This window comes from Trachurus japonicus, chromosome 21 (assembly GCF_045865225.1).
Source record: "Trachurus japonicus isolate A0001 chromosome 21, Traja_1.0".
Classification (NCBI taxonomy): Eukaryota; Metazoa; Chordata; class Actinopteri; order Carangiformes; family Carangidae; genus Trachurus; species Trachurus japonicus.
The window spans coordinates 13,255,298-13,262,459 of NC_140927.1; the positions used below are offsets into that span (position 1 = coordinate 13,255,298).

Here is a 7,162-nt window from a genome sequence, read left to right on the forward strand (position 1 = left end):
ACAAACCCAGGAAAAGAGAAAAACTGAGATAGAGCCTCTCCTGTGAGGTATTAGGATTTTCCACACACCCACTCAGTGACTGGAGTTCCTCTTGGGGGGTGCAGAAATGTGTGTGACTGCCAGTACTGGAGCCTGTGTAACCTACATCTATAAATATTGCATATATCAAAACAATACAGCAGTTACATCTCAAGCCTTGGACTAACTGCAATAGTTCGCAGTTCTATAGCTGCTAAGAAAATGCATGTACAAATACAGATCCATACAGTCGAGCTATATTTGCAATGCCTAAAAAGATCCCAGCAGCAGCACTGTATCCAGGTCCACCTGCATGAGAGCACCTTGAATACTGACACGATGACACGACAGTGAACTGTGCCACATCCTCTCACTGCTCATAATTGCTCTCTACTTGCCTTTAATTAAAAGACATAATCCCATTAACAAGCAGAAATAGGATTAATACTGCCTCAGACTCCAGCTGCTGCTCTGTAATGAGTGTGTGTGCATGTGTGTGTGTGCATTTGTGAGTGAATGTGTCTAGTCCCCTGACTCAGACATATCACCAGTACCACATGGGGGATGTGGGTGAGAGGAAAAGAAGAAGAAGAAAGAGATATTAAAGGACAGCAGGAGAGAAAGGGAGATTGGAAAGAGAAACTGTCATGTGTGGAACTGAACAGGTAAAGATCCCAAATCAAATCAATTTTCAATCCAGTGGCTTTTCATCAATTTATATAGTAAATTCCAATTTGAAAATTGTGTGGCTGTATAAATGGTGCACTCTGGAAGATATTTTGTGTCCACTTGAGAAGAAAAGACAGGCAATAATGGGTAATAACAGTAATTAGACATTTGTAGAGAGGAAAGAGTTCAGAGCGAGAGAGGAAATGATTTAATGAGACAAATGCGACGAGAGGTCACAGTCTTTTCCACAGAGACATCCTCCCTCGCTGCTGAGCTAAAGGTGAGAAACAATGACCGTGAAAGCATGACATGCCAGCACAACGGCACTATTGTAGAAATAACAAAGGCTGCCGCTGAGCCACAAGGATAAGAGGACACGGTAACAGGGGAGTGTTCAATGTTCCTGAGTCGATTATGTTGTTGTTGCCTCACAGCAACGCCTCCCTACATCTGTCCTGTCCTCTAATATACCTCTCACAAGCCGACATCATCCTTATTCTCACGTCTGCTCTGTCATTATCGCATTTTCTGCATCCCTCTACAGAACCACCATTGTTGTTGGCAGTTGGGAATAAAAGCATGCACCTCCTCCTATGTCTTACTCCTCGCATGTCCAGACAAGATTTTTACTTATTTATTTATTTTACCATTGTAATGGAGAGTTGTCAAGTAAAACGCATTTTAAAGAATTAAAGCTTTGTTGCTGTTTGAATTCAAATTTTGCCATAACAAATATTAACATTTCCAATGATTTTCAGTCTTGTTTTGTTTACCAAAGAAAGACATCAACAATACAGACCTTACCTGGGGTCTCATTTATAAAACTGTGTGTGGGATCGTTACTAAAAGTGTACGTACGCCCAAAAGCCAAGTTTTGCGTGCGCCAGTAAATATTCAGACTTATAAAACCCTGCGTACGCACACTTGCAGGCAAACTTCCCTTTATAGATCACAGAGTTCCTACAAGTGTGCGCAGCTGAATCAGCTTCACGTTCCGCCCTGTACACGCCCTGTTTTAACCCTAGATGGTCAATGCAAACCACCACATGAATGCGATCTGCATGTAAATGAGCCTGACGTGCTCTTGTTCTGTCGGTGTTGTGAATTAGTTGCAGGTGTGAAAGTGGCGACGTGACGTGTTGCTGCAGCTGTTAACGGCGTCAGCGGCACGGAGCGCACGCAGTGTTGTTTTGGTGCACTGCCCTCTCACATGCTGGACCCGGTTTGGCACATAGTCACAACAATGACAACAGTTCTAATCTGAAATGAGTTTTTAACCATTCATCATGGTCTCCCTCTCCCTCCTTTCTCCTCCAGCGGTGCCGTGGTGCAGAATTACGCACGGGGCTCACTGTATTATTTACAGTAATTAGACTGATCGATAAAACTTTGAATAATTAGCAGAATCAGTTACATTCTGAGGAATGATCAAACATGACACTTCTCTTGATAACAAGAAAACAGAATGTAACAATTGTGCTAACGATTATTGGATTTTTTTTCCAGGCTTTGAGATTTAATTGACTCTTGATACGTTATACGAACATATAGTTATTTACACCATGTATTTATCCCATGCAGCCCGCCGTCCTCTCCTCCTCCTGCGCTCTGGGAGTGGACAATATGACGGAGAGATGGTGGTGATTAAATATAGAGAAGGAATTTTGATTTTGAATTTTAAGTTAGATTCCAAGAAGATGTTTCTGAAACACCAGTCCGATGCAAAATAACGCTGTTGAATTAAATCACCGTGGCAACATGGATCTAACGCATACGGGTTGAAATTAAATGTGTGACGGCCGATAATAAAAACATAATCGTTCTTCTCAATCATCATTTCCTGAGTCTGACTTCAGTTCACCACCACACCGTCTGTGTCGCCAATTCCCCTTTTCCTCCAAACCATGCGTCAGAGTTTGCTTAGGGCTGCGTACATTCTCCCGTCAAGTTTGTTTTTTATAGATCACAACCTTGGCGTGGAAAGTCACGTACGCCACTTTCAGGCCCGTTTTGTGCGTACGCAACGGTTATAAATGAGACCCCTGGCCATTTTAAAGACCAACAATGAGAGAAGAATCAACGTCAGAAAGAGGAACAGAGCCAGAGCTCGATTACAAGCTGAAAAGAAAACGGAAAAAATGAAAGAAAGAAAAAAGGCTAAATTCTGGCTTTACAAAGTCATTCGGTATACTGAAACTAGTAAAACCTAAGTGACCTTGTGTATCATTTTCCATGGTTGTCTACTGGTCAGTATGCCAACAGCCAACTCTGTCAGTCTGTCAAGTCTGTGTGTCCATGTGTGTGTGTGTGTGTGTGTGTGTGTGTGCTTGATGTGTCAGGGTTTGAACCAGTGAGTGGTAAAGTTCAGAGGGCTTGTCTGTGCTCTCTCTGTGGGCTTCTCTTTGACAAGACAGTAAAGTGACAGCAGCAAAGCACAGACACATCACTGACAACTAAGGTTAGACTGATAAATGGGGCCAAAAGTGGCCCTTTCACTTTGAAAACTGGAGACATCGGTATCACCCCCATTAATACAATAAATGTAATGGCGGTTTGCTTAATTGCCTACTTTGACTCAATCAATACTACTCCAGTCCTATAGAAACCATTGAGATGATTCTAATGTGCCGTCTTATTGATTGTTGGAGCCGTTAAGAGTTTTGGAGTTAAACTGGTAAAAAAAATCTGTTCGTGCAGGACTTTAAGTTTGATGATAATGTAATTACCAGACGCTCACTTGTGCAGGTGTTGATTACCTGATATGACCTTGCTGTGTGCAGCTCAAGCAGCGTGTAAGTGGGTTTTCAGATTTGCTGTTTGTTAAGAGCACTGGGTTCCATGGTCATGTTTAATCACATCTGTCTTGATTTTTTATTCTATTTCAAAAAGTCAACTGAAGTATATCATGCAATAAAATCCTGTTTCTGTTATTGATAATAACTCCCACTGTCCTCACTTGCAAAAGGAATGTATGTAACGTTTTGCCTGATGAAGGTCAGGGACCGAAACATCACTAATAAATACATTCCTTTTGCAAGTGACAGTATGTGGGAGTTTGTAACGAAAAAATTGTTTGTTGGACAGTCTGTCTGCTACGCGCATGTCTGTTTAGAATAGATGTGCAAAGTGTTTTTATCAAGAGTATTGATAATAAAATTCTAGATTAAAAAATATATTTTTTCAATAAAATTATGCTACTACAATAATGCTAACTTATGATCTGTATTAGTATGAGATAACGGAAACATGAAAATGATCATATGAAATATATATATTTAAGTTTTAAAATGTCAGCTATTGACAGCTGGAGTCCAAAAATCTTGGTATCAAACCCCAGGCTTTGTGACATCAGTGAGCCAGCTGAACCCTGGGAGTCACAGAGAGATTAAACCATCATAACTTCCATGCTGACAGAGTCTTAAAGCAGAGAGATCAATCGTCACTGCACATAGCACATCCAGGATCACCTAACACTTTATCCAGGCCTCCACTAATGTGTATCTCTGTGTGTGAAGATTGGAAATGGTCCCATTTAAACGAACCCTGTGGAGACTTTGACCACTGAAGCTAAACTTATTGTTTAGCTGATGCTCAAATTGTTTGTGTCATGTGCACAACCTTGATATGAATGAGAAGGCAAATATACAGAAAAACTCCAGAGGGCAGTGGCTGACAGTATTGTATACAGTAGGGGCACATAGTAGAAAATAAAACAATGATGATACACATACATACACCATAATCAAAGTATCAAAAGTTGTTTAGCATAAAAGGTCTTTGACGATGCTGGAGTAGCGGGCATGGGCAATTACCTGGCCGGAGTATCACTATGACCGATAAATCTGTAGCACACACAAAGCAGCACATACAAAGAGCCTATGTTCATTTTACCTAGAATGAACAATAATGTGTGCGTACATTTTAGTGTCAGTGTCTTTGGATGATCAGAATGAAATCTCAAGTGTAAGAGAAAAAATGATTCTAGTACCTCGCTGTCTGTCAATAGACAGGAGTCAGAAACTCTTGAGAGACTTCACAAAACCTGGAGCAATAGTTGTGCTGCGAGTAGGAAATGAGCTTTAAATAATAAAATAATTTCAAAAAGCCAAAATAAGCTGATCATAGTTTCAAATCAGATCCCAAAACCTTCCCACAAAACAACACAACCTGCTACCAGAGCAAGACAATTCTGCTCCAGACTGAATGGTCAATTAAGTGGCCTGATTAAAGTCATACATTTGCAATGGAAATACGGAAGAAACCCCCCCCCCCACACACACACACACACACACACCTTGTGATTGACATAGGGTCACATACTGTAGGTTAAGAGCTGCATAAAAATCTCTGCAAAAATTAAAACCAGCCCTATCAAAAGTCTAATCTTTCAAAAATGCAAATGTGGGCACATTAGTAGATGACTGGGAACACATGCTGCCACTGATGTGGAATAAAAAGTTTGGTTAACAACTCCATGATTTCCAGTCTGTGATTTTAAACCTCTTACAACCGCAAAGTACTTTCTGAAAACCATGAAAAGATATTCAATATTCTTCAGGAGTAAAACCGGCTCCATACACTTGTATGCAATGAATTCACCCTGTATGGATTTATTTCAGCCTGAGAGGATTGTAAACAGTTCTTTATGTTAAGTATGTGTCGGCTGAGCTGAGTTTGGATTGCCCTTCTTTCATACCACTTTAGCTTGCGTCTCTGCTGTGACTGACATGATGGAATATATATCAGTGGATGTCAATGCATAACCTGGAATATGAAATGGGGAGGGGGGAAAAAATGCCTACGCTGTCTGCATAGAAATACAGCCACACTGTAAGGCCCTGACATAGAGATTGCATAACAGCTCATAAATAAAACATGAAGCTATGCATATGCAATGCGCACACAGGCAGGCGGGCATATGGTGTAACCTCCTATTTCCTTTTTTTGCCCAGCCAAGGAACCACAAGTCCATCATGGAGCCGAGTGTATGTACTGTATGTGCATTCTTGCCCTTATGTGCATATGTTCGTGTCAGACAATGTGCCCTTCTCGGAGAGCGGCTTAATTGGAAAGTTTTTCTCTCCCCCACTCTCTTCCTCAATCTCTCTCCAGCTCACGTTTTCTCTCCACCTCATCCTCTCTCCGGACCAAAGAGGAAGCCCACAGAGTCAGTTCAGCACATGTTCATCAAGTCAAGGTTTGTGGAGGGACTCATAGGAGAGAGGATTATGATTTAGTTGGCTGCAGTCCGAAGGCAATAGCATGGGGGCGAAGACGCAACCAGGATCATGTTTGCTTTTAGCACAGCACATGTGAGCTGATTAAAAAAGAGGGGGTGTTGGTGGGTGGGGGTGGAATATTAAAGGCAGCCGGAGTTTCCTTCAAGTGTTTCTTGTAAGTGACTTTGGTGCTTTTCTCACAGATAATGATGGCACACAAAAAAGTCCGTAAGATGACTTTAAAACTTCAGGCCATTCGAGCTTAGGTTTAGGGTGGGAGGACACAGAAAAAAAGCTTGACAATCATTAAAAGCGTGGAAAAAAAACTTCAAAGTGAAACTTTAAGAAAAAAGAAGAAGAAAAAAAACACTAGAGATAGTTTCAGGGATAATTATGAAACTTAGAGCTGAAATTTGTCCCATTTTTCCATGCGCCCGAAATCCAGAATCTTCCTCCTCCGCCTCCCTGTCCTCGAGTTCACCTCGCCGGCTTGTTTTTCCCAAGCTGTCCTCCTCGTTACCTAGCTAATCCCAGCCACTGTCAAGATTTAAATGCTGCTTTCAGCGTGTGCCATATTTTCAGCATTCAGCATTCAGCATCATTTCCCTGAGCCCGACAGACAAGGGGAGAGAGAGGGAGAGAGAGAAAGAGAGACAGAGAAAGAGAGAGGCAGAGTGGAGGAGGAACTGGAAAGGAGATAAAGAGACACACTCCGTGGATTACACACGCACATACACACATAAATATGCATATACACATGCAGAAACACATTGTATGAGGCCTCTGTTTAATTAGCCTGGCGGTTTATCAGGGTGATCAGGAGTTCAACACAGTAAAGTTTCCTGTAGATAAAACAGTGTTTGGGGAAGCCAGGCCTAATGAATGCTGAGCAGCACAGAGGAGGGGGAGGAGGAGGAGGAGGAGGAGGAGGAGGAGGAGGAAGGAGGAGGAAGAAGAACTAAAGGAGATGAGAGGAGGATGACAAGAGGGCGCTTGGGTTTAATTGCTTACCTGATACTTTCACTTCCTCCTTATCATCATCTCCTCATCTATTACAGCAGATGAGAAAATTGCCTCTGGCAGACACATCCGACGCAGAAATGCTTTCTCTAGCTTGCCAGGAAAGAGTTGAAGTTTATGATGACAGTTTAACTGTGATAGCAAATGACGCTGCCTGCTTCAACTATTAAGACATTGAAGAGCTTTGTGCTCTGTGGTAGGATCAAGCAGCACAAAATAACTGCATATTTTGCATT

The 7,162-nt window shown here is 41.8% G+C and overlaps 1 long non-coding RNA gene across 1 annotated transcript; it reads left to right on the forward strand.

The window, feature by feature from the left end:
- The first annotated feature begins 501 nt into the window (after positions 1 to 501).
- Positions 502 to 6,019, forward strand: LOC146964856 (uncharacterized). The gene is made up of 2 exons (XR_015034624.1): positions 502 to 683; positions 5,800 to 6,019. It is a non-coding gene; the product is annotated as an uncharacterized LOC146964856 (long non-coding RNA).
- Positions 6,020 to 7,162: the final 1,143 nt, after the last annotated feature.